At 27.8% G+C, this 26,692-nt stretch overlaps 1 protein-coding gene across 1 annotated transcript in view; it reads left to right on the top strand.

Moving 5' to 3' along the window:
- The window catches only part of LOC130928518 (uncharacterized), a 407,312-nt gene that overhangs the window by 354,593 nt on the left and 26,027 nt on the right, over positions 1-26,692 (top strand). The window lies entirely within an intron of this gene.

Here is a 26,692-nt window from a genome sequence, read left to right as displayed (position 1 = left end):
GCATGTATGTATGCATGTCTTTTGTTTTTATGCATGCATGTCGTTTTTGTAAAGAAAAAAAAAGCCTTACTATACATGGTCGTTTTTGTAAAGAAAAAAAAGCCTTACTACACATGGTCGTTTTTGTAAAGAAAAAAAAGCCTTACTATACATTGTCGTTTTTGTAAAGAAAAAAAAGCCTTACTACACATGGTCGTTTTTGTAAAGAAAAAAAAGCCTTACTATACATTGTCGTTTTTGTAAAGAAAAAAAAGCCTTACTATACATGGTCGTTTTTTTTTTAAGAAAAAAGCCTTACTATACATGGTCGTTTTTGTAAAGAAAAAAAAGCCTTAATATACATGATTGTTTTTGTAAAGAAAAAAAAAGCCTTACTATACATGGTCGTTTTTGTAAAGAATAAAAAAGCCTTAATATACATGGTCGTTTTTGGAATGAAAAAAAAGCCTTACTATACATGGTCGTTTTTGTAAAGAAAAAAAAGCCTTACTATACATGGTCGTTTTTTTTTTAAGAAAAAAGCCTTACTATACATGGTCGTTTTTTTTTTAAGAAAAAAGCCTTACTATACATGGTCGTTTTTGTAAAGAAAAATAGCCTTACTATTCATGGTCGTTTTTGTAAAGAAAAAAAAGCCTTACTATACATGGTCGTTTTTTTTTTTTTAAGAAAAAAGCCTTACTATACATGGTCGTTTTTGTAAAGAAAAAAAAGCCTTACTATACATGGTCGTTTTTGGAATGAAAAAAAAGCCTTACTATACATGGTCGTTTTTGTAAAGAAAAAAAAGCCTTACTATACATGGTCGTTTTTGGAATGAAAAAAAAGCCTTACTATACATGGTCGTTTTTGTAAAGAAAAAAAAGCCTTACTATACATGGTCGTTTTTGTAAAGAAAAAAAAGCCTTACTATACATGGTCGTTTTTGTAAAGAAAAATAGCCTTACTATACATGGTCGTTTTTGTAAAGAAAAAGTCTTACGATACATGGTCGTTTTTGTAAAGAAAAAAAAGCCTTACTATACATGGTCGTTTTTGTAAAGAAAAAAAAAAGCCTTACTATACATGGTCGTTTTTGTAAAGAAAAAAAAAGCCTTACTATACATGGTCGTTTTTGTAAAGAAAAAAAAAGCCTTACTATACATGGTCGTTTTTTTTTTAAGAAAAAAGCCTTACTATACATGGTCGTTTTTGTAAAGAAAAAAAAGCCTTACTATTCATGGTCTTTTTTTTTTTTTTTTTAAGAAAAAAGCCTTACTATACATGGTCGTTTTTGTAAAGAAAAAAAGCCTTACTATTCATGGTCGTTTTTTTTTTTTTAAGAAAAAAGCCTTACTATACATGGTCGTTTTTGTAAAGAAAAAAAAGCCTTACTATATATGGTCGTTTTTGTAAAGAAAAAAAAGCCTTACTATACATTGTCGTTTTTGTAAAAAAAAAAAACCTTACTATACATGGTCGTTTTTGTAAAGAAAAAAAAGCCTTACTATACATGGTCGTTTTTGTAAAGAAAAAAAAGCCTTATTATACATGGTCGTTTTTGTAAAGAAAAAAAAAGCCTTACTATACATGGTCGTTTTTGTAAAGAAAAAAAAAGCCTTACTATACATGGTCGTTTTTGTAAAGAAAAAAAAGCCTTACTATACATGGTCGTTTTTGTAAATAAAAAAAAAAGCCTTACTATTCATGGTCGTTTTTTTTTTTTTTTTTTAAGAAAAAAGCCTTACTATACATGGTCGTTTTTGTAAAGAAAAAAAAGCCTTACTATACATGGTCGGTTTTTTTTTTTAAGAAAAAAGCCTTACTATACATGGTCGTTTTTGTAAAGTAAAAAAAAGCCTTACTATACATGGTCGTTTTTGTAAAGAAAAAAAAGCCTTACTATACATGGTCGGTTTTTTTTTTTAAGAAAAAAGCCTGACTATACATGGTCGTTTTTGTAAATTAAAAAAAAAATACTATACATGGTCGTTTTTTTTTTAAGAAAAAAGCCTTACTATACATGGTCGTTTTTGTAAAGAAAAAAAAGCCTTACTATACATTGTCGTTTTTGTAAAGAAAAAAAAGCCTTACTATGCATGGTCGTTTTTGCAAAGAAAAAAAAAGCCTTACTATACATAGTCGTTTTTGTAAAGAAAAAAAAGCCTTACTATACATGGTCGTTTTTGTAAAGAAAAAAAAGCCTTACTATACCTGGTCGTTTTTGTAAAGAAAAAAAAAGCCTTACTATACATGGCCGTTTTTTTTTTTTTTTTTAAAGAAAAAAGCCTTACTATACATGGTCGTTTTTGTAAAGAAAAATAGCCTTACTATACATGGTCGTTTTTGTAAAGAAAAAAAAGCCTTACTATACATGGTCGTTTTTTTTAAGAAAAAAGCCTTACTATACATGCTCGTTTTTGTAAAGAAAAAAAATCCTTACTATACATGGTCGTTTTTTTTTTTAAGAAAAAAAGCCTTACTATACATGGTCGTTTTTGTAAAGAAAAAAAGCCTTACTATACATTGTCGTTTTTGTAAAGAAAAAAAAAGCCTTACTATACATGGCCGTTTTTTTTTTTTTTTTTTTAAGAAAAAAGCCTTACTATACATGGTCGTTTTTGTAAAGAATAAAAAGCCTTACTATACATGGTCGTTTTTGTAAAGAAAAAAAAAGCCTTACTATACATGGTCGTTTTTGTAAAGAAAAAAAAGCCTTACTATACATGGTCGTTTTTGTAAAAAAAACAAAGTCTTACTATACATGGTCATTTTTGTAAACAAAAAAAAAGCCTTACTATACATGGTCGTTTTTGTCAAGACAAAAAAGCCTTACTATACATGGTCGTTTTTTTTTTTTAAGAGAAAAGCCTTACTATACATGGTCGTTTTTGTAAAGAAAAAAAAGCCTTACTATACATGGTCGTTTTTGTAAAGAAAAAAAAAGCCTTACTATACATGGTCGTTTTTGTAAAGAAAAATAGCCTTACTATACATGGTCGTTTTTGTAAAGAAAACAAAGTCTTACTATACATGGTCGTTTTTTTTTATTAGAAAAAAGCCTTACTACACATGGTCGTTTTTGTAAAGAAAAATAGCCTTACTATACATGGTCGTTTTTGTAAAGAAAAAAAAGCCTTACTATACATGGTCGTTTTTGGAATGAAAAAAAAGCCTTACTATACATGGTCGTTTTTGTAAAGAAAAAAAAGCCTTACTATACATGGTCGTTTTTGTAAAGAAAAAAAAAGCCTTACTATACATGGTCGTTTTTGTAAAGAAAAATAGCCTTACTATACATGGTCGTTTTTGTAAAGAAAAAAAAGCCTTACTATACATGGTCGTTTTTGTAAAGAAAAAAAAAGCCTTACTATACATGGTCGTTTTTGTAAAGAAAAATAGCCTTACTATACATGGTCGTTTTTGTAAAGAAAACAAAGTCTTACTATACATGGTCGTTTTTGTAAAGAAAAAAAAGCCTTACTATACATGGTCGTTTTTGTAAAGAAAAAAAAGCCTTACTATACATGGTCGTTTTTGTAAAGAAAAATAGCCTTACTATACATGGTCATTTTTGTAAAGAAAACAAAGTCTTACTATACATGGTCGTTTTTGTAAAGAAAAAAAAGCCTTACTATACATGGTCGGTTTTTTTTTTAAGAAAAAAGCCTTACTATACATGGTCGTTTTTGTAAAGAAAAAAAAGCCTTACTATACATGGTCGTTTTTGGAATGAAAAAAAAGCCTTACTATACATGGTCGTTTTTGTAAAGAAAAAAAAGCCTTACTATACATGGTCGTTTTTGTAAAGAAAAAAAAGCCTTACTATACATGGTCGGTTTTTTTTTTTAAGAAAAAAGCCTTACTATACATGGTCGTTTTTGTAAATAAAAAAAAAAGCCTTACTATACATGGTCGTTTTTGTAAAGAAAAAAAAAGCCTTACTATACATGGTCGTTTTTGTAAAGAAAAAAAAGCCTTACTATACATGGTCGTTTTTGTAAAGAAAAAAAAAGCCTTACTATTCATGGTCGTTTTTGTAAAGAAAAAAAAGCCTTACTATACATGGTCGTTTTTGTAAAAAAAACAAAGTCTTACTATACATGGTCATTTTTGTAAACAAAAAAAAGCCTTACTATACATGGTCGTTTTTGTCAAGACAAAAAAGCCTTACTATACATGGTCGTTTTTTTTTTTTAAGAAAAAAGCCTTACTATACATGGTCGTTTTTGTAAAGAAAAAAAAAGCCTTAATATATACATGGTCGTTTTTGGAATGAAAAAAAAGCCTTACTATACATGGTCGTTTTTGTAAAGAAAAAAAAGCCTTAATATATACATGGTCGTTTTTGTAAAGAAAAAAAAAGCCTTACTATACATGGTCGTTTTTGTAAAGAAAAATAGCCTTACTATACATGGTCGTTTTTGTAAAGAAAACAAAGTCTTACTATACATGGTCGTTTTTGTAAAGAAAAAAAAGCCTTACTATACATGGTCGTTTTTTTTTATTAGAAAAAAGCCTTACTACACATGGTCGTTTTTGTAAAGAAAAATAGCCTTACTATACATGGTCGTTTTTGTAAAGAAAAAAAAGCCTTACTATACATGGTCGTTTTTGGAATGAAAAAAAAGCCTTACTATACATGGTCGTTTTTGGAATGAAAAAAAAGCCTTACTATACATGGTCGTTTTTGTAAAGAAAAAAAAAGCCTTACTATACATGGTCGTTTTTGTAAAGAAAAATAGCCTTACTATACATGGTCGTTTTTGGAATGAAAAAAAAGCCTTACTATACATGGTCGTTTTTGTAAAGAAAAAAAAGCCTTACTATACATGGTCGTTTTTGTAAAGAAAAAAAAGCCTTACTATACATGGTCGTTTTTGTAAAGAAAAATAGCCTTACTATACATGGTCGTTTTTGTAAAGAAAACAAAGTCTTACTATACATGGTCGTTTTTGTAAAGAAAAAAAAGCCTTACTATACATGGTCGTTTTTGTAAAGAAAAAAAAGCCTTACTATACATGGTCGTTTTTGTAAAGAAAAATAGCCTTACTATACATGGTCGTTTTTGTAAAGAAAAAAAAAGCCTTACTATACATGGTCGTTTTTGTAAAGAAAAAAAAGCCTTACTATACATGGTCGTTTTTGTAAAAAAAACAGAGTCTTACTATACATGGTCATTTTTGTAAACAAAAAAAAGCCTTACTATACATGGTCGTTTTTGTCAAGACAAAAAAGCCATACTATACATGGTCGTTTTTTTTTTTTAAGAAAAAAGCCTTACTATACATGGTCGTTTTTGTAAAGAAAAAAAAAGCCTTAATATATACATGGTCGTTTTTGGAATGAAAAAAAAGCCTTACTATACATGGTCGTTTTTGTAAAGAAAAAAAAGCCTTACTATACATGGTCGTTTTTGTAAAGAAAAAAAAAGCCTTACTATACATGGTCGTTTTTGTAAAGAAAAAAAAGCCTTACTATACATGGTCGTTTTTGTAAAGAAAAAAAAAAGCCTTACTATACATGGTCGTTTTTGTAAAGAAAAAAAGCCTTACTATACATGCTCGTTTTTTTTTTTTTTTTAAGAAAATCAGTTTTTTTTTTTTTTTTTAAGAAAATAGCCTTACTATACATAGTCGTTTTTGTAAAGAAAACAAAGTCTTACTATACATGGTCGTTTTTGTAAAGAAAAAAAAGCCTTACTATACATGGTCGTTTTTTTTATTAGAAAAAAGCCTTACTACACATGGTCGTTTTTGTAAAGAAAAAAAAGCCTTACTATACATTGTCGTTTTTGTAAAGAAAAAAAAAGCCTTACTATACATGGTCGTTTTTGTAAAGAAAAATAGCCTTACTATACATGGTCGTTTTTGTAAAGAAAAAGTCTTACGATACATGGTCGTTTTTGTAAAGAAAAAAAAGCCTTACTATACATGGTCGTTTTTTTTTTTTTAAGAAAAAAGCCTTACTATACATGGTCGTTTTTGTAAAGAAAAATAGCCTTACTATACATGGTCGTTTTTGTAAAGAAAAAAAAGCCTTACTACATATGGTCGTTTTTGTAAAGAAAAAAAAGCCTTACTATACATTGTCGTTTTTGTAAAGAAAAAAAAGCCTTACTATACATGGTCGTTTTTTTTTTTAAGAAAAAAGCCTTACTATACATGGTCGTTTTTTTTTTTTAAGAAAAAAGCCTTACTATACATGGTCGTTTTTGTAAAGAAAAAAAAAGCCTTACTATACATGGTTGTTTTTGTAAAGAAAAAAAAAGCCTTACTATACATGGTCGTTTTTGTAAAGAAAAAAAAGCCTTACTATACATTGTCGTTTTTGTAAAGAAAAAAAAGCCTTACTATACATGGTCGTTTTTTTTATTAGAAAAAAGCCTTACTATACATGGTCGTTTTTTTTTTTTAAGAAAAAAGCCTTACTATACATGGTCGTTTTTGTAAAGAAAAAAAAGCCTTACTATATATGGTCGTTTTTGGAATGAAAAAAAAGCCTTACTGTACATGGTCGTTTTTGTAAAGAAAAAAAAGCCTTACTATACATGGTCGTTTTTGTAAAGAAAAAAAAGCCTTACTATACATGGTCGGTTTTTTTTTTAAGAAAAAAGCCTTACTATACATGGTCGTTTTTGTAAAGAAAAAAAAAAGCCTTACTATACATGGTCGTTTTTGTAAAGAAAAAAAAAGCCTTACTATACATGGTCGTTTTTGTAAAGAAAAAAGCCTTACTATACATGGTCGTTTTTGTAAAGAAAAAAAAGCCTTACTATACATGGTCGTTTTTTTTTTTTAAGAAAAAAGCCTTACTATACATGGTCGTTTTTGTAAATAAAAAAAAAAGCCTTACTATACATGGTCGTTTTTGTAAAGAAAAAAAAAGCCTTACTATACATGGTCGTTTTTGTAAAGAAAAAAAAAGCCTTACTATACATGGTCGTTTTTGTAAAGAAAAAAAAGCCTTACTATACATGGTCGTTTTTGTAAAGAAAAATAGCCTTACTATACATGGTCGTTTTTGTAAAGAAAACAAAGTCTTACTATACATGGTCGTTTTTGTAAAGAAAAAAAAGCCTTACTATACATGGTCGTTTTTTTTTTTTTAAGAAAAAATTCTTACTATACATGGTCGTTTTTGTAAAGAAAAAAAAGCCTTACTATATATGGTCGTTTTTGGAATGAAAAAAAAGCCTTACTATACATGGTCGTTTTTGTAAAGAAAAAAAAGCCTTACTATACATGGTCGTTTTTGTAAAGAAAAATAGCCTTACTATACATGGTCGTTTTTGTAAAGAAAAAGTCTTACGATACATGGTCGTTTTTGTAAAGAAAAAAAAGCCTTACTATACATGGTCGTTTTTGTAAAGAAAAATAGCCTTACTATACATGGTCGTTTTTGTAAAGAAAAAGTCTTACGATACATGGTCGTTTTTGTAAAGAAAAAAAAGCCTTACTATACATGGTCGTTTTTGTAAAGAAAAAAAAAGCCTTACTATACATGGTCGTTTTTGTAAAGAAAAAAAAGCCTTACTATACATGGTCGTTTTTGTAAAGAAAAAAAAGCCTTACTATACATGGTCGTTTTTTTTTTTTTTTTTTAAGAAAAAAGCCTTACTATACATGGTTGTTTTTGTAAAGAAAAAAAAAGCCTTACTATACATGGTCATTTTTTTTTTAAGAAAAAAGCCTCACTATACATGGTCGTTTTTGTAAAGAAAAAAAAAGCCTTACTATTCATGGTCGTTTTTTTTTTTTTTTAAGAAAAAAGCCTTACTATACATGGTCGTTTTTGTAAAGAAAAAAAGCCTTACTATTCATGGTCGTTTTTTTTTTTTTTAAGAAAAAAGCCTTACTATACATGGTCGTTTTTGTAAAGAAAAAAAATTCTTACTATACATGGTCGTTTTTGTAAAGAAAAAAAAGCCTTACTATACATTGTCGTTTTTGAAAAGAAAAAAAAGCCTTACTATACATGGTCGTTTTTGTAAAGAAAAAAAAGCCTTACTATACATGTTCGTTTTTGTTTTTTTTTTTAAGAAAAAAGCCTTACTATACATGGTCGTTTTTGTAAAGAAAAATAGCCTTAAAGTCTTACTATACATGGTCGTTTTTGTAAAGAAAAAAAAGCCTTATTATACATGGTCGTTTTTGTAAAGAAAAAAAAAGCCTTACTATACATGGTCGTTTTTGTAAAGAAAAAAAAAGCCTTACTATACATGGTCGTTTTTGTAAAGAAAAAAATGCCTTACTATACATGGTCGTTTTTGTAAATAAAAAAAAAAGCCTTACTATTCATGGTCGGTTTTTTTTTTTTTTTTTTTTTAAAAGCCTTACTATACATGGTCGTTTTTGTAAAGAAAAAAAAGCCTTACTATACATTGTCGTTTTTGTAAAGAAAAAAAAGCCTTACTATACATGGTCGTTTTTGTAAAGAAAAAAAAGCCTTACTATACATGGTCGTTTTTGTTTTTTTTTTAAGAAAAAAGCCTTACTATACATGGTCGTTTTTGTAAAGAAAAATAGCCTTAAAGTCTTACTATACATGGTCGTTTTTGTAAAGAAAAAAAAGCCTTATTATACATGGTCGTTTTTGTAAAGAAAAAAAAAGCCTTACTATACATGGTCGTTTTTGTAAAGAAAAAAAAAGCCTTACTATACATGGTCGTTTTTGTAAAGAAAAAAATGCCTTACTATACATGGTCGTTTTTGTAAATAAAAAAAAAAGCCTTCCTATTCATGGTCGGTTTTTTTTTTTTTTTTAAGAAAAAAGCCTTACTATACATGGTCGTTTTTGTAAAGAAAAAAAAAGCCTTACTATACATGGTCGGTTTTTTTTTTTAAGAAAAAAGCCTTACTATACATAGTCGTTTTTGTAAAGAAAAAAAAGCCTTACTATACATGGTCGTTTTTGTAAAGAAAAAAAAGCCTTACTATACCTGGTCGTTTTTGTAAAGAAAAAAAAAGCCTTACTATACATGGCCTTTTTTTTTTTTTTTTTTAAAGAAAAAAGCCTTACTATACATGGTCGTTTTTGTAAAGAAAAATAGCCTTACTATACATGGTCGTTTTTGTAAGGAAAACAAAGTCTTACTATACATGGTCGTTTTTGTAAAGAAAAAAAAGCCTTACTATACATGGTCGTTTTTTTTAAGAAAAAAGCCTTACTATACATGCTCGTTTTTGTAAAGAAAAAAAATCCTTACTATACATGGTCGTTTTTTTTTTTTTTTAAGAAAAAAAGCCTTACTATACATGGTCGTTTTTGTAAAGAAAAATAGCCTTACTATACATGGTCGTTTTTGTAAAGAAAAAAAAGCCTTACTACACATGGACGTTTTTGTAAAGAAAAAAAAGCCTTACTATACATTGTCGTTTTTGTAAAGAAAAAAAAGCCTTACTATACATGGTCGTTTTTTTTTTTTTTAAGAAAAAAGCCTTACTATACATGGTCGTTTTTTTTTTAAGAAAAAAGCCTTACTATACATGGTCGTTTTTGTAAAGAAAAAAAAAGCCTTACTATACATGGTTGTTTTTGTAAAGAAAAAAAAAGCCTTACTATACATGGTCGTTTTTGTAAAGAAAAAAAAAGCCTTAATATACATGGTCGTTTTTGGAATGAAAAAAAAGCCTTACTATACATGGTCGTTTTTGTGAAGAAAAAAAAGCCTTACTATACATGGTCGTTTTTGTAAAGAAAAAAAAAGCCTTACTATACATGGTCGTTTTTGTAAAGAAAAATAGCCTTACTATACATGGTCGTTTTTGTAAAGAAAACAAAGTCTTACTATACATGGTCGTTTTTGTAAAGAAAAAAAAGCCTTACTATACATGGTCGTTTTTGTAAAGAAAAAAAAGCCTTACTATACATGGTCGGTTTTTTTTTTTAAGAAAAAAGCCTTACTATACACGGTCGTTTTTGTAAAGAAAAAAAAAAGCCTTACTATACATGGTCGTTTTTGTAAAGAAAAAAAAAGCCTTACTATACATGGTCGTTTTTGTAAAGAAAAAAGCCTTACTATACATGGTCGTTTTTGTAAAGAAAAAAAAGCCTTACTATACATGGTCGTTTTTTTTTTTAAGAAAAAAGCCTTACTATACATGGTCGTTTTTGTAAATAAAAAAAAAAGCCTTACTATACATGGTCGTTTTTGTAAAGAAAAAAAAAGCCTTACTATACATGGTCGTTTTTGTAAAGAAAAAAAAAGCCTTACTATACATGGTCGTTTTTGTAAAGAAAAAAAAGCCTTACTATACATGGTCGTTTTTGTAAAGAAAAAAAAGCCTTACTATACATGGTCGTTTTTGTAAAGAAAACAAAGTCTTACTATACATGGTCGTTTTTGTAAAGAAAAAAAAGCCTTACTATACATGGTCGTTTTTGTAAAGAAAAAAAAGCCTTACTATACATGGTCGTTTTTGTAAAGAAAAAAAAGCCTTACTATACATTGTCGTTTTTGAAAAGAAAAAAAAGCCTTACTATACATGGTCGTTTTTGTAAAGAAAAAAAAGCCTTACTATACATGTTCGTTTTTGTTTTTTTTTTTAAGAAAAAAGCCTTACTATACATGGTCGTTTTTGTAAAGAAAAATAGCCTTAAAGTCTTACTATACATGGTCGTTTTTGTAAAGAAAAAAAAGCCTTATTATACATGGTCGTTTTTGTAAAGAAAAAAAAAGCCTTACTATACATGGTCGTTTTTGTAAAGAAAAAAAAAGCCTTACTATACATGGTCGTTTTTGTAAAGAAAAAAATGCCTTACTATACATGGTCGTTTTTGTAAATAAAAAAAAAAGCCTTACTATTCATGGTCGGTTTTTTTTTTTTTTTTTTTTTAAAAGCCTTACTATACATGGTCGTTTTTGTAAAGAAAAAAAAGCCTTACTATACATTGTCGTTTTTGTAAAGAAAAAAAAGCCTTACTATACATGGTCGTTTTTGTAAAGAAAAAAAAGCCTTACTATACATGGTCGTTTTTGTTTTTTTTTTAAGAAAAAAGCCTTACTATACATGGTCGTTTTTGTAAAGAAAAATAGCCTTAAAGTCTTACTATACATGGTCGTTTTTGTAAAGAAAAAAAAGCCTTATTATACATGGTCGTTTTTGTAAAGAAAAAAAAAGCCTTACTATACATGGTCGTTTTTGTAAAGAAAAAAAAAGCCTTACTATACATGGTCGTTTTTGTAAAGAAAAAAATGCCTTACTATACATGGTCGTTTTTGTAAATAAAAAAAAAAGCCTTCCTATTCATGGTCGGTTTTTTTTTTTTTTTTAAGAAAAAAGCCTTACTATACATGGTCGTTTTTGTAAAGAAAAAAAAAGCCTTACTATACATGGTCGGTTTTTTTTTTTAAGAAAAAAGCCTTACTATACATAGTCGTTTTTGTAAAGAAAAAAAAGCCTTACTATACATGGTCGTTTTTGTAAAGAAAAAAAAGCCTTACTATACCTGGTCGTTTTTGTAAAGAAAAAAAAAGCCTTACTATACATGGCCTTTTTTTTTTTTTTTTTTAAAGAAAAAAGCCTTACTATACATGGTCGTTTTTGTAAAGAAAAATAGCCTTACTATACATGGTCGTTTTTGTAAGGAAAACAAAGTCTTACTATACATGGTCGTTTTTGTAAAGAAAAAAAAGCCTTACTATACATGGTCGTTTTTTTTAAGAAAAAAGCCTTACTATACATGCTCGTTTTTGTAAAGAAAAAAAATCCTTACTATACATGGTCGTTTTTTTTTTTTTTTAAGAAAAAAAGCCTTACTATACATGGTCGTTTTTGTAAAGAAAAATAGCCTTACTATACATGGTCGTTTTTGTAAAGAAAAAAAAGCCTTACTACACATGGACGTTTTTGTAAAGAAAAAAAAGCCTTACTATACATTGTCGTTTTTGTAAAGAAAAAAAAGCCTTACTATACATGGTCGTTTTTTTTTTTTTTAAGAAAAAAGCCTTACTATACATGGTCGTTTTTTTTTTAAGAAAAAAGCCTTACTATACATGGTCGTTTTTGTAAAGAAAAAAAAAGCCTTACTATACATGGTTGTTTTTGTAAAGAAAAAAAAAGCCTTACTATACATGGTCGTTTTTGTAAAGAAAAAAAAAGCCTTAATATACATGGTCGTTTTTGGAATGAAAAAAAAGCCTTACTATACATGGTCGTTTTTGTGAAGAAAAAAAAGCCTTACTATACATGGTCGTTTTTGTAAAGAAAAAAAAAGCCTTACTATACATGGTCGTTTTTGTAAAGAAAAATAGCCTTACTATACATGGTCGTTTTTGTAAAGAAAACAAAGTCTTACTATACATGGTCGTTTTTGTAAAGAAAAAAAAGCCTTACTATACATGGTCGTTTTTGTAAAGAAAAAAAAGCCTTACTATACATGGTCGGTTTTTTTTTTTAAGAAAAAAGCCTTACTATACACGGTCGTTTTTGTAAAGAAAAAAAAAAGCCTTACTATACATGGTCGTTTTTGTAAAGAAAAAAAAAGCCTTACTATACATGGTCGTTTTTGTAAAGAAAAAAGCCTTACTATACATGGTCGTTTTTGTAAAGAAAAAAAAGCCTTACTATACATGGTCGTTTTTTTTTTTAAGAAAAAAGCCTTACTATACATGGTCGTTTTTGTAAATAAAAAAAAAAGCCTTACTATACATGGTCGTTTTTGTAAAGAAAAAAAAAGCCTTACTATACATGGTCGTTTTTGTAAAGAAAAAAAAAGCCTTACTATACATGGTCGTTTTTGTAAAGAAAAAAAAGCCTTACTATACATGGTCGTTTTTGTAAAGAAAAAAAAGCCTTACTATACATGGTCGTTTTTGTAAAGAAAACAAAGTCTTACTATACATGGTCGTTTTTGTAAAGAAAAAAAAGCCTTACTATACATGGTCGTTTTTGTAAAGAAAAAAAAGCCTTACTATACATGGTCGTTTTTGGAATGAAAAAAAAGCCTTACTATACATGGTCGTTTTTGTAAAGAAAAAAAAGCCTTACTATACATGGTCGTTTTTGTAAAGAAAAAGTCTTACGATACATGGTCGTTTTTGTAAAGAAAAAAAAGCCTTACTATACATGGTCGTTTTTGTAAAGAAAAAAAAAGCCTTACTATACATGGTCGTTTTTGTAAAGAAAAAAAAAAGCCTTACTATACATGGTCGTTTTTGTAAAGAAAAAAAAAGCCTTACTATACATGGTCGTTTTTTTTTTAAGAAAAAAGCCTTACTATACATGGTCGTTTTTGTAAAGAAAAAAAAGCCTTACTATTCATGGTTTTTTTTTATTTTTTTATTTTAGAAAAAAGCCTTACTATACATGGTCGTTTTTGTAAAGAAAAAAAAGCCTTACTATACATGGTCGTTTTTGTAAAGAAAAAAAAGCCTTACTATACATTGTCGTTTTTGTAAAGAAAAAAAAGCCTTACTATACATGGTCGTTTTTGTAAAGAAAAAAAAGCCTTACTATACATGGTCGTTTTTGTTTTTTTTTTTAAGAAAAAAGCCTTACTATACATGGTCGTTTTTGTAAAGAAAAAAAAGCCTTACTATACATGGTCGTTTTTGTAAAGAAAAATAGCCTTACTATACATGGTCGTTTTTGTAAAGAAAAAAATGCCTTACTATACATGGTCGTTTTTGTAAATAAAAAAAAAAGCCTTACTATTCATGGTCGTTTTTTTTTTTTTTTAAGAAAAAAGCCTTACTATACATGGTCGTTTTTGTAAAGAAAAAAAAGCCTTACTATACATGGTCGTTTTTATTTTTTTAAGAAAAAAGCCTTACTATACATGGTCGTTTTTGTAAAGTAAAAAAAAGCCTTACTATACATGGTCGTTTTTGTAAAGAAAAAAAAGCCTTACTATACATGGTCGGTTTTTTTTTTTAAGAAAAAAGCCTGACTATACATGGTCGTTTTTGTAAATAAAAAAAAAGCCTTACTATACATGGTCGTTTTTTTTTTAAGAAAAAAGCCTTACTATACATGGTCGTTTTTGTAAAGAAAAAAAAGCCTTACTATACATTGTCGTTTTTGTAAAGAAAAAAAAGCCTTACTATGCATGGTCGTTTTTGCAAAGAAAAAAAAAGCCTTACTATACATAGTCGTTTTTGTAAAGAAAAAAAAGCCTTACTATACATGGTCGTTTTTGTAAAAAAAACAAAGTCTTACTATACATGGTCATTTTTGTAAACAAAAAAAAGCCTTACTATACATGGTCGTTTTTGTCAAGACAAAAAAGCCATACTATACATGGTCGTTTTTTTTTTTTAAGAAAAAAGCCTTACTATACATGGTCGTTTTTGTAAAGAAAAAAAAAGCCTTAATATATACATGGTCGTTTTTGGAATGAAAAAAAAGCCTTACTATACATGGTCGTTTTTGTAAAGAAAAAAAAGCCTTACTATACATGGTCGTTTTTGTAAAGAAAAAAAAAGCCTTACTATACATGGTCGTTTTTGTAAAGAAAAAAAAGCCTTACTATACATGGTCGTTTTTGTAAAGAAAAAAAAAAGCCTTACTATACATGGTCGTTTTTGTAAAGAAAAAAAGCCTTACTATACATGCTCGTTTTTTTTTTTTTTTTAAGAAAATCAGTTTTTTTTTTTTTTTTTAAGAAAATAGCCTTACTATACATAGTCGTTTTTGTAAAGAAAACAAAGTCTTACTATACATGGTCGTTTTTGTAAAGAAAAAAAAGCCTTACTATACATGGTCGTTTTTTTTATTAGAAAAAAGCCTTACTACACATGGTCGTTTTTGTAAAGAAAAAAAAGCCTTACTATACATTGTCGTTTTTGTAAAGAAAAAAAAAGCCTTACTATACATGGTCGTTTTTGTAAAGAAAAATAGCCTTACTATACATGGTCGTTTTTGTAAAGAAAAAGTCTTACGATACATGGTCGTTTTTGTAAAGAAAAAAAAGCCTTACTATACATGGTCGTTTTTTTTTTTTTAAGAAAAAAGCCTTACTATACATGGTCGTTTTTGTAAAGAAAAATAGCCTTACTATACATGGTCGTTTTTGTAAAGAAAAAAAAGCCTTACTACATATGGTCGTTTTTGTAAAGAAAAAAAAGCCTTACTATACATTGTCGTTTTTGTAAAGAAAAAAAAGCCTTACTATACATGGTCGTTTTTTTTTTTAAGAAAAAAGCCTTACTATACATGGTCGTTTTTTTTTTTAAGAAAAAAGCCTTACTATACATGGTCGTTTTTGTAAAGAAAAAAAAAGCCTTACTATACATGGTTGTTTTTGTAAAGAAAAAAAAAGCCTTACTATACATGGTCGTTTTTGTAAAGAAAAAAAAGCCTTACTATACATTGTCGTTTTTGTAAAGAAAAAAAAGCCTTACTATACATGGTCGTTTTTTTTATTAGAAAAAAGCCTTACTATACATGGTCGTTTTTTTTTTTTAAGAAAAAAGCCTTACTATACATGGTCGTTTTTGTAAAGAAAAAAAAGCCTTACTATATATGGTCGTTTTTGGAATGAAAAAAAAGCCTTACTGTACATGGTCGTTTTTGTAAAGAAAAAAAAGCCTTACTATACATGGTCGTTTTTGTAAAGAAAAAAAAGCCTTACTATACATGGTCGGTTTTTTTTTTAAGAAAAAAGCCTTACTATACATGGTCGTTTTTGTAAAGAAAAAAAAAAGCCTTACTATACATGGTCGTTTTTGTAAAGAAAAAAAAAGCCTTACTATACATGGTCGTTTTTGTAAAGAAAAAAGCCTTACTATACATGGTCGTTTTTGTAAAGAAAAAAAAGCCTTACTATACATGGTCGTTTTTTTTTTTTAAGAAAAAAGCCTTACTATACATGGTCGTTTTTGTAAATAAAAAAAAAAGCCTTACTATACATGGTCGTTTTTGTAAAGAAAAAAAAAGCCTTACTATACATGGTCATTTTTTTTTTAAGAAAAAAGCCTCACTATACATGGTCGTTTTTGTAAAGAAAAAAAAAGCCTTACTATTCATGGTCGTTTTTTTTTTTTTTTAAGAAAAAAGCCTTACTATACATGGTCGTTTTTGTAAAGAAAAAAAGCCTTACTATTCATGGTCGTTTTTTTTTTTTTTAAGAAAAAAGCCTTACTATACATGGTCGTTTTTGTAAAGAAAAAAAATTCTTACTATACATGGTCGTTTTTGTAAAGAAAAAAAAGCCTTACTATACATTGTCGTTTTTGAAAAGAAAAAAAAGCCTTACTATACATGGTCGTTTTTGTAAAGAAAAAAAAGCCTTACTATACATGTTCGTTTTTGTTTTTTTTTTTAAGAAAAAAGCCTTACTATACATGGTCGTTTTTGTAAAGAAAAATAGCCTTAAAGTCTTACTATACATGGTCGTTTTTGTAAAGAAAAAAAAGCCTTATTATACATGGTCGTTTTTGTAAAGAAAAAAAAAGCCTTACTATACATGGTCGTTTTTGTAAAGAAAAAAAAAGCCTTACTATACATGGTCGTTTTTGTAAAGAAAAAAATGCCTTACTATACATGGTCGTTTTTGTAAATAAAAAAAAAAGCCTTACTATTCATGGTCGGTTTTTTTTTTTTTTTTTTTTTTAAAAGCCTTACTATACATGGTCGTTTTTGTAAAGAAAAAAAAGCCTTACTATACATTGTCGTTTTTGTAAAGAAAAAAAAGCCTTACTATACATGGTCGTTTTTGTAAAGAAAAAAAAGCCTTACTATACATGGTCGTTTTTGTTTTTTTTTTAAGAAAAAAGCCTTACTATACATGGTCGTTTTTGTAAAGAAAAATAGCCTTAAAGTCTTACTATACATGGTCGTTTTTGTAAAGAAAAAAAAGCCTTATTATACATGGTCGTTTTTGTAAAGAAAAAAAAAGCCTTACTATACATGGTCGTTTTTGTAAAGAAAAAAAAAGCCTTACTATACATGGTCGTTTTTGTAAAGAAAAAAATGCCTTACTATACATGGTCGTTTTTGTAAATAAAAAAAAAAGCCTTCCTATTCATGGTCGGTTTTTTTTTTTTTTTTAAGAAAAAAGCCTTACTATACATGGTCGTTTTTGTAAAGAAAAAAAAAGCCTTACTATACATGGTCGGTTTTTTTTTTTAAGAAAAAAGCCTTACTATACATAGTCGTTTTTGTAAAGAAAAAAAAGCCTTACTATACATGGTCGTTTTTGTAAAGAAAAAAAAGCCTTACTATACCTGGTCGTTTTTGTAAAGAAAAAAAAAGCCTTACTATACATGGCCTTTTTTTTTTTTTTTTTTAAAGAAAAAAGCCTTACTATACATGGTCGTTTTTGTAAAGAAAAATAGCCTTACTATACATGGTCGTTTTTGTAAGGAAAACAAAGTCTTACTATACATGGTCGTTTTTGCAAAGAAAAAAAAGCCTTACTATACATGGTCGTTTTTTTTAAGAAAAAAGCCTTACTATACATGCTCGTTTTTGTAAAGAAAAAAAATCCTTACTATACATGGTCGTTTTTTTTTTTTTTTAAGAAAAAAAGCCTTACTATACATGGTCGTTTTTGTAAAGAAAAATAGCCTTACTATACATGGTCGTTTTTGTAAAGAAAAAAAAGCCTTACTACACATGGACGTTTTTGTAAAGAAAAAAAAGCCTTACTATACATTGTCGTTTTTGTAAAGAAAAAAAAGCCTTACTATACATGGTCGTTTTTTTTTTTTTTAAGAAAAAAGCCTTACTATACATGGTCGTTTTTTTTTTAAGAAAAAAGCCTTACTATACATGGTCGTTTTTGTAAAGAAAAAAAAAGCCTTACTATACATGGTTGTTTTTGTAAAGAAAAAAAAAGCCTTACTATACATGGTCGTTTTTGTAAAGAAAAAAAAAGCCTTAATATACATGGTCGTTTTTGGAATGAAAAAAAAGCCTTACTATACATGGTCGTTTTTGTGAAGAAAAAAAAGCCTTACTATACATGGTCGTTTTTGTAAAGAAAAAAAAAGCCTTACTATACATGGTCGTTTTTGTAAAGAAAAATAGCCTTACTATACATGGTCGTTTTTGTAAAGAAAACAAAGTCTTACTATACATGGTCGTTTTTGTAAAGAAAAAAAAGCCTTACTATACATGGTCGTTTTTGTAAAGAAAAAAAAGCCTTACTATACATGGTCGGTTTTTTTTTTTAAGAAAAAAGCCTTACTATACACGGTCGTTTTTGTAAAGAAAAAAAAAAGCCTTACTATACATGGTCGTTTTTGTAAAGAAAAAAAAAGCCTTACTATACATGGTCGTTTTTGTAAAGAAAAAAGCCTTACTATACATGGTCGTTTTTGTAAAGAAAAAAAAGCCTTACTATACATGGTCGTTTTTTTTTTTAAGAAAAAAGCCTTACTATACATGGTCGTTTTTGTAAATAAAAAAAAAAGCCTTACTATACATGGTCGTTTTTGTAAAGAAAAAAAAAGCCTTACTATACATGGTCGTTTTTGTAAAGAAAAAAAAAGCCTTACTATACATGGTCGTTTTTGTAAAGAAAAAAAAGCCTTACTATACATGGTCGTTTTTGTAAAGAAAAAAAAGCCTTACTATACATGGTCGTTTTTGTAAAGAAAACAAAGTCTTACTATACATGGTCGTTTTTGTAAAGAAAAAAAAGCCTTACTATACATGGTCGTTTTTGTAAAGAAAAAAAAGCCTTACTATACATGGTCGTTTTTGGAATGAAAAAAAAGCCTTACTATACATGGTCGTTTTTGTAAAGAAAAAAAAGCCTTACTATACATGGTCGTTTTTGTAAAGAAAAAGTCTTACGATACATGGTCGTTTTTGTAAAGAAAAAAAAGCCTTACTATACATGGTCGTTTTTGTAAAGAAAAAAAAAGCCTTACTATACATGGTCGTTTTTGTAAAGAAAAAAAAAAGCCTTACTATACATGGTCGTTTTTGTAAAGAAAAAAAAAGCCTTACTATACATGGTCGTTTTTTTTTTAAGAAAAAAGCCTTACTATACATGGTCGTTTTTGTAAAGAAAAAAAAGCCTTACTATTCATGGTTTTTTTTTATTTTTTTATTTTAGAAAAAAGCCTTACTATACATGGTCGTTTTTGTAAAGAAAAAAAAGCCTTACTATACATGGTCGTTTTTGTAAAGAAAAAAAAGCCTTACTATACATTGTCGTTTTTGTAAAGAAAAAAAAGCCTTACTATACATGGTCGTTTTTGTAAAGAAAAAAAAGCCTTACTATACATGGTCGTTTTTGTTTTTTTTTTTAAGAAAAAAGCCTTACTATACATGGTCGTTTTTGTAAAGAAAAAAAAGCCTTACTATACATGGTCGTTTTTGTAAAGAAAAATAGCCTTACTATACATGGTCGTTTTTGTAAAGAAAAAAATGCCTTACTATACATGGTCGTTTTTGTAAATAAAAAAAAAAGCCTTACTATTCATGGTCGTTTTTTTTTTTTTTTTAAGAAAAAAGCCTTACTATACATGGTCGTTTTTGTAAAGAAAAAAAAGCCTTACTATACATGGTCGTTTTTATTTTTTTAAGAAAAAAGCCTTACTATACATGGTCGTTTTTGTAAAGTAAAAAAAAGCCTTACTATACATGGTCGTTTTTGTAAAGAAAAAAAAGCCTTACTATACATGGTCGGTTTTTTTTTTTAAGAAAAAAGCCTGACTATACATGGTCGTTTTTGTAAATAAAAAAAAAGCCTTACTATACATGGTCGTTTTTTTTTTAAGAAAAAAGCCTTACTATACATGGTCGTTTTTGTAAAGAAAAAAAAGCCTTACTATACATTGTCGTTTTTGTAAAGAAAAAAAAGCCTTACTATGCATGGTCGTTTTTGCAAAGAAAAAAAAAGCCTTACTATACATAGTCGTTTTTGTAAAGAAAAAAAAGCCTTACTATACATGGTCGTTTTTGTAAAAAAAACAAAGTCTTACTATACATGGTCATTTTTGTAAACAAAAAAAAGCCTTACTATACATGGTCGTTTTTGTCAAGACAAAAAAGCCATACTATACATGGTCGTTTTTTTTTTTTAAGAAAAAAGCCTTACTATACATGGTCGTTTTTGTAAAGAAAAAAAAAGCCTTAATATATACATGGTCGTTTTTGGAATGAAAAAAAAGCCTTACTATACATGGTCGTTTTTGTAAAGAAAAAAAAGCCTTACTATACATGGTCGTTTTTGTAAAGAAAAAAAAAGCCTTACTATACATGGTCGTTTTTGTAAAGAAAAAAAAGCCTTACTATACATGGTCGTTTTTGTAAAGAAAAAAAAAAGCCTTACTATACATGGTCGTTTTTGTAAAGAAAAAAAGCCTTACTATACATGCTCGTTTTTTTTTTTTTTTTAAGAAAATCAGTTTTTTTTTTTTTTTTTAAGAAAATAGCCTTACTATACATAGTCGTTTTTGTAAAGAAAACAAAGTCTTACTATACATGGTCGTTTTTGTAAAGAAAAAAAAGCCTTACTATACATGGTCGTTTTTTTTATTAGAAAAAAGCCTTACTACACATGGTCGTTTTTGTAAAGAAAAAAAAGCCTTACTATACATTGTCGTTTTTGTAAAGAAAAAAAAAGCCTTACTATACATGGTCGTTTTTGTAAAGAAAAATAGCCTTACTATACATGGTCGTTTTTGTAAAGAAAAAGTCTTACGATACATGGTCGTTTTTGTAAAGAAAAAAAAGCCTTACTATACATGGTCGTTTTTTTTTTTTTAAGAAAAAAGCCTTACTATACATGGTCGTTTTTGTAAAGAAAAATAGCCTTACTATACATGGTCGTTTTTGTAAAGAAAAAAAAGCCTTACTACATATGGTCGTTTTTGTAAAGAAAAAAAAGCCTTACTATACATTGTCGTTTTTGTAAAGAAAAAAAAGCCTTACTATACATGGTCGTTTTTTTTTTAAGAAAAAAGCCTTACTATACATGGTCGTTTTTTTTTTTAAGAAAAAAGCCTTACTATACATGGTCGTTTTTGTAAAGAAAAAAAAAGCCTTACTATACATGGTTGTTTTTGTAAAGAAAAAAAAAGCCTTACTATACATGGTCGTTTTTGTAAAGAAAAAAAAGCCTTACTATACATTGTCGTTTTTGTAAAGAAAAAAAAGCCTTACTATACATGGTCGTTTTTTTTATTAGAAAAAAGCCTTACTATACATGGTCGTTTTTTTTTTTTAAGAAAAAAGCCTTACTATACATGGTCGTTTTTGTAAAGAAAAAAAAGCCTTACTATATATGGTCGTTTTTGGAATGAAAAAAAAGCCTTACTGTACATGGTCGTTTTTGTAAAGAAAAAAAAGCCTTACTATACATGGTCGTTTTTGTAAAGAAAAAAAAGCCTTACTATACATGGTCGGTTTTTTTTTTAAGAAAAAAGCCTTACTATACATGGTCGTTTTTGTAAAGAAAAAAAAAAGCCTTACTATACATGGTCGTTTTTGTAAAGAAAAAAAAAGCCTTACTATACATGGTCGTTTTTGTAAAGAAAAAAGCCTTACTATACATGGTCGTTTTTGTAAAGAAAAAAAAGCCTTACTATACATGGTCGTTTTTTTTTTTTAAGAAAAAAGCCTTACTATACATGGTCGTTTTTGTAAATAAAAAAAAAAGCCTTACTATACATGGTCGTTTTTGTAAAGAAAAAAAAAGCCTTACTATACATGGTCGTTTTTGTAAAGAAAAAAAAAGCCTTACTATACATGGTCGTTTTTGTAAAGAAAAAAAAGCCTTACTATACATGGTCGTTTTTGTAAAGAAAAATAGCCTTACTATACATGGTCGTTTTTGTAAAGAAAACAAAGTCTTACTATACATGGTCGTTTTTGTAAAGAAAAAAAAGCCTTACTATACATGGTCGTTTTTTTTTTTTAAGAAAAAATTCTTACTATACATGGTCGTTTTTGTAAAGAAAAAAAAGCCTTACTATATATGGTCGTTTTTGGAATGAAAAAAAAGCCTTACTATACATGGTCGTTTTTGTAAAGAAAAAAAAGCCTTACTATACATGGTCGTTTTTGTAAAGAAAAATAGCCTTACTATACATGGTCGTTTTTGTAAAGAAAAAGTCTTACGATACATGGTCGTTTTTGTAAAGAAAAAAAAGCCTTACTATACATGGTCGTTTTTGTAAAGAAAAATAGCCTTACTATACATGGTCGTTTTTGTAAAGAAAAAGTCTTACGATACATGGTCGTTTTTGTAAAGAAAAAAAAGCCTTACTATACATGGTCGTTTTTGTAAAGAAAAAAAAAGCCTTACTATACATGGTCGTTTTTGTAAAGAAAAAAAAGCCTTACTATACATGGTCGTTTTTGTAAAGAAAAAAAAGCCTTACTATACATGGTCGTTTTTTTTTTTTTTTTTTAAGAAAAAAGCCTTACTATACATGGTTGTTTTTGTAAAGAAAAAAAAAGCCTTACTATACATGGTCATTTTTTTTTTAAGAAAAAAGCCTCACTATACATGGTCGTTTTTGTAAAGAAAAAAAAAGCCTTACTATTCATGGTCGTTTTTTTTTTTTTTTAAGAAAAAAGCCTTACTATACATGGTCGTTTTTGTAAAGAAAAAAAGCCTTACTATTCATGGTCGTTTTTTTTTTTTTAAGAAAAAAGCCTTACTATACATGGTCGTTTTTGTAAAGAAAAAAAATTCTTACTATACATGGTCGTTTTTGTAAAGAAAAAAAAGCCTTACTATACATTGTCGTTTTTGAAAAGAAAAAAAAGCCTTACTATACATGGTCGTTTTTGTAAAGAAAAAAAAGCCTTACTATACATGTTCGTTTTTGTTTTTTTTTTTAAGAAAAAAGCCTTACTATACATGGTCGTTTTTGTAAAGAAAAATAGCCTTAAAGTCTTACTATACATGGTCGTTTTTGTAAAGAAAAAAAAGCCTTATTATACATGGTCGTTTTTGTAAAGAAAAAAAAAGCCTTACTATACATGGTCGTTTTTGTAAAGAAAAAAAAAGCCTTACTATACATGGTCGTTTTTGTAAAGAAAAAAATGCCTTACTATACATGGTCGTTTTTGTAAATAAAAAAAAAAGCCTTACTATTCATGGTCGGTTTTTTTTTTTTTTTTTTTTAAAAAAGCCTTACTATACATGGTCGTTTTTGTAAAGAAAAAAAAGCCTTACTATACATTGTCGTTTTTGTAAAGAAAAAAAAGCCTTACTATACATGGTCGTTTTTGTAAAGAAAAAAAAGCCTTACTATACATGGTCGTTTTTGTTTTTTTTTTAAGAAAAAAGCCTTACTATACATGGTCGTTTTTGTAAAGAAAAATAGCCTTAAAGTCTTACTATACATGGTCGTTTTTGTAAAGAAAAAAAAGCCTTATTATACATGGTCGTTTTTGTAAAGAAAAAAAAAGCCTTACTATACATGGTCGTTTTTGTAAAGAAAAAAAAAGCCTTACTATACATGGTCGTTTTTGTAAAGAAAAAAATGCCTTACTATACATGGTCGTTTTTGTAAATAAAAAAAAAAGCCTTCCTATTCATGGTCGGTTTTTTTTTTTTTTTTAAGAAAAAAGCCTTACTATACATGGTCGTTTTTTTTTTAAGAAAAAAGCCTTACTATACATGGTCGTTTTTGTCAAGACAAAAAAGCCTTACTATAGATGGTCGTTTTTTTTTTTAAGAAAAAAGCCTTACTATACATGGTCGTTTTTGTAAAGAAAAAAAAAGCCTTAATATATACATGGTCGTTTTTGGAATGAAAAAAAAGCCTTACTATACATGGTCGTTTTTGTAAAGAAAAAAAAGCCTTACTATACATGGTCGTTTTTGTAAAGAAAAAAAAAGCCTTACTATACATGGTCGTTTTTGTAAAGAAAAAAAAGCCTTACTATACATGGTCGTTTTTGTAAAGAAAAAAAAAAGCCTTACTATACATGGTCGTTTTTGTAAAGAAAAAAAGCCTTACTATACATGGTCGTTTTTGTAAAGAAAAAAAAAGCCTTACTATACATGGTCGTTTTTGTAAAGAAAAAAAAAGCCTTACTATACATGGTCGTTTTTGTAAAGAAAAAAAAAGCCTTACTATACATGGTCGTTTGTGTAAAGAAAAATAGCCTTACTATACATGGTCGTTTTTGTAAAGAAAACAAAGTCTTACTATACATGGTCGTTTTTGTAAAGAAAAAAAAGCCTTACTATACATGGTCGTTTTTTTTTTTTAAGAAAAAAGCCTTACTATACATGGTCGTTTTTGTAAAGAAAAAAAAGCCTTACTATACATGGTCGTTTTTGGAATGAAAAAAAAGCCTTACTATACATGGTCGTTTTTGTAAAGAAAAAAAAAGCCTTACTATACATGGTCGTTTTTGTAAAGAAAAATAGCCTTACTATACATGGTCGTTTTTGTAAAGAAAAAGTCTTACGATACATGGTCGTTTTTGTAAAGAAAAAAAAGCCTTACTCTACATGGTCGTTTTTGTAAAGAAAAAAAAAGCCTTACTATACATGGTCGTTTTTGTAAAGAAGAAAAAAGCCTTACTATACATGGTCGTTTTTGTAAAGAAAAAAAAAGCCTTACTATACATGGTCGTTTTTTTTTTTAAGAAAAAAGCCTTACTATACATGGTCGTTTTTGTAAAGAAAAAAAAGCCTTACTATTCATGGTCGTTTTTTTTTTTTTTTAAGAAAAAAGCCTTACTATACATGGTCGTTTTTGTAAAGAAAAAAAGCCTTACTATTCATGGTCGTTTTTTTTTTTTTTAAGAAAAAAGCCTTACTATACATGGTCGTTTTTGTAAAGAAAAAAAAGCCTTACTATACATGGTCGTTTTTGTAAAGAAAAAAAAGCCTTACTATACATTGTCGTTTTTGTAAAGAAAAAAAAGCCTTACTATACATGGTCGTTTTTGTAAAGAAAAAAAAGCCTTACTATACATGGTCGTTTTTGTTTTTTTTTTAAGAAAAAAGCCTTACTATACATGGTCGTTTTTGTAAGGAAAACAAAGTCTTACTATACATGGTCGTTTTTGGAATGAAAAAAAAGCCTTACTATACATGGTCGTTTTTGTAAAGAAAAAAAAGCCTTACTATACATGGTCGTTTTTGTAAAGAAAAAAAAAGCCTTACTATACATGGTCGTTTTTGTAAAGAAAAAAAAGCCTTACTATACATGGTCGTTTTTGTAAAGAAAAAAAAAAGCCTTACTATACATGGTCGTTTTTGTAAAGAAAAAAAGCCTTACTATACATGGTCGTTTTTTTTTTTTTTTTAAGAAAATCGGTTTTTTTTTTTTAAGAAAATAGCCTTACTATACATAGTCGTTTTTGTAAAGAAAACAAAGTCTTACTATACATGGTCGTTTTTGTAAAGAAAAAAAAGCCTTACTATACATGGTCGTTTTTTTTATTAGAAAAAAGCCTTACTACACATGGTCGTTTTTGTAAAGAAAAAAAAGCCTTACTATACATTGTCGTTTTTGTAAAGAAAAAAAAAGCCTTACTATACATGGTCGTTTTTGTAAAGAAAAATAGCCTTACTATACATGGTCGTTTTTGTAAAGAAAAAGTCTTACGATACATGGTCGTTTTTGTAAAGAAAAAAAAGCCTTACTATACATGGTCGTTTTTTTTTTTAAGAAAAAAGCCTTACTATACATGGTCGTTTTTGTAAAGAAAAAAAAGCCTTACTATACATGGTCGTTTTTGTAAAGAAAAATAGCCTTACTATACATGGTCGTTTTTGTAAGGAAAACAAAGTCTTACTATACATGGTCGTTTTTGTAAAGAAAAAAAAGCCTTATTATACATGGTCGTTTTTGTAAAGAAAAAAAAAGCCTTACTATACATGGTCGTTTTTGTAAAGAAAAAAAAAGCCTTACTATACATGGTCGTTTTTGTAAAGAAAAAAATGCCTTACTATACATGGTCGTTTTTGTAAATAAAAAAAAAGCCTTACTATTCATGGTCATTTTTTTTTTTTTTTTTAAGAAAAAAGCCTTACTATACATGGTCGTTTTTTTTTTTAAGAAAAAAGCCTTACTATACATGGTCGTTTTTGTAAAGAAAAAAAAAGCCTTACTATACATGGTCGTTTTTGTAAAGAAAAAAAAAGCCTTACTATACATGGTCGTTTTTGTAAAGAAAAAAGCCTTACTATACATGGTCGTTTTTGTAAATAAAAAAAAAAGCCTTACTATACATGGTCGTTTTTGTAAAGAAAAAAAAAGCCTTACTATACATGGTCGTTTTTGTAAAGAAAAAAAAAGCCTTACTATACATGGTCGTTTTTGTAAAGAAAAAAAAGCCTTACTATACATGGTCGTTTTTGTAAAGAAAAATAGCCTTACTATACATGGTCGTTTTTGTAAAGAAAACAAAGTCTTACTATACATGGTCGTTTTTGTAAAGAAAAAAAAGCCTTACTATACATGGTCGTTTTTGTAAAGAAAAAAAAGCCTTACTATACATGGTCGTTTTTGGAATGAAAAAAAAGCCTTACTATACATGGTCGTTTTTGTAAAGAAAAAAAAGCCTTACTATACATGGTCGTTTTTGTAAAGAAAAATAGCCTTACTATACATGGTCGTTTTTGTAAAGAAAAAGTCTTACGATACATGGTCGTTTTTGTAAAGAAAAAAAAAGCCTTACTATACATTGTCGTTTTTGTAAAGAAAAAAAAAGCCTTACTATACATGGTCGTTTTTGTAAAGAAAAAAAAAGCCTTACTATACATGGTCGTTTTTGTAAAGAAAAAAAAAGCCTTACTATACATGGTCGTTTTTTTTTTTTAAGAAAAAAGCCTT

The sequence above is a fragment of the Corythoichthys intestinalis genome, chromosome 13, assembly GCF_030265065.1.
Source record: "Corythoichthys intestinalis isolate RoL2023-P3 chromosome 13, ASM3026506v1, whole genome shotgun sequence".
In the NCBI taxonomy this organism is placed as follows: Eukaryota; Metazoa; Chordata; class Actinopteri; order Syngnathiformes; family Syngnathidae; genus Corythoichthys; species Corythoichthys intestinalis.
Note: the sequence above shows the minus strand (reverse complement) of the source record. Positions and strands in the feature narration are given on the sequence as shown.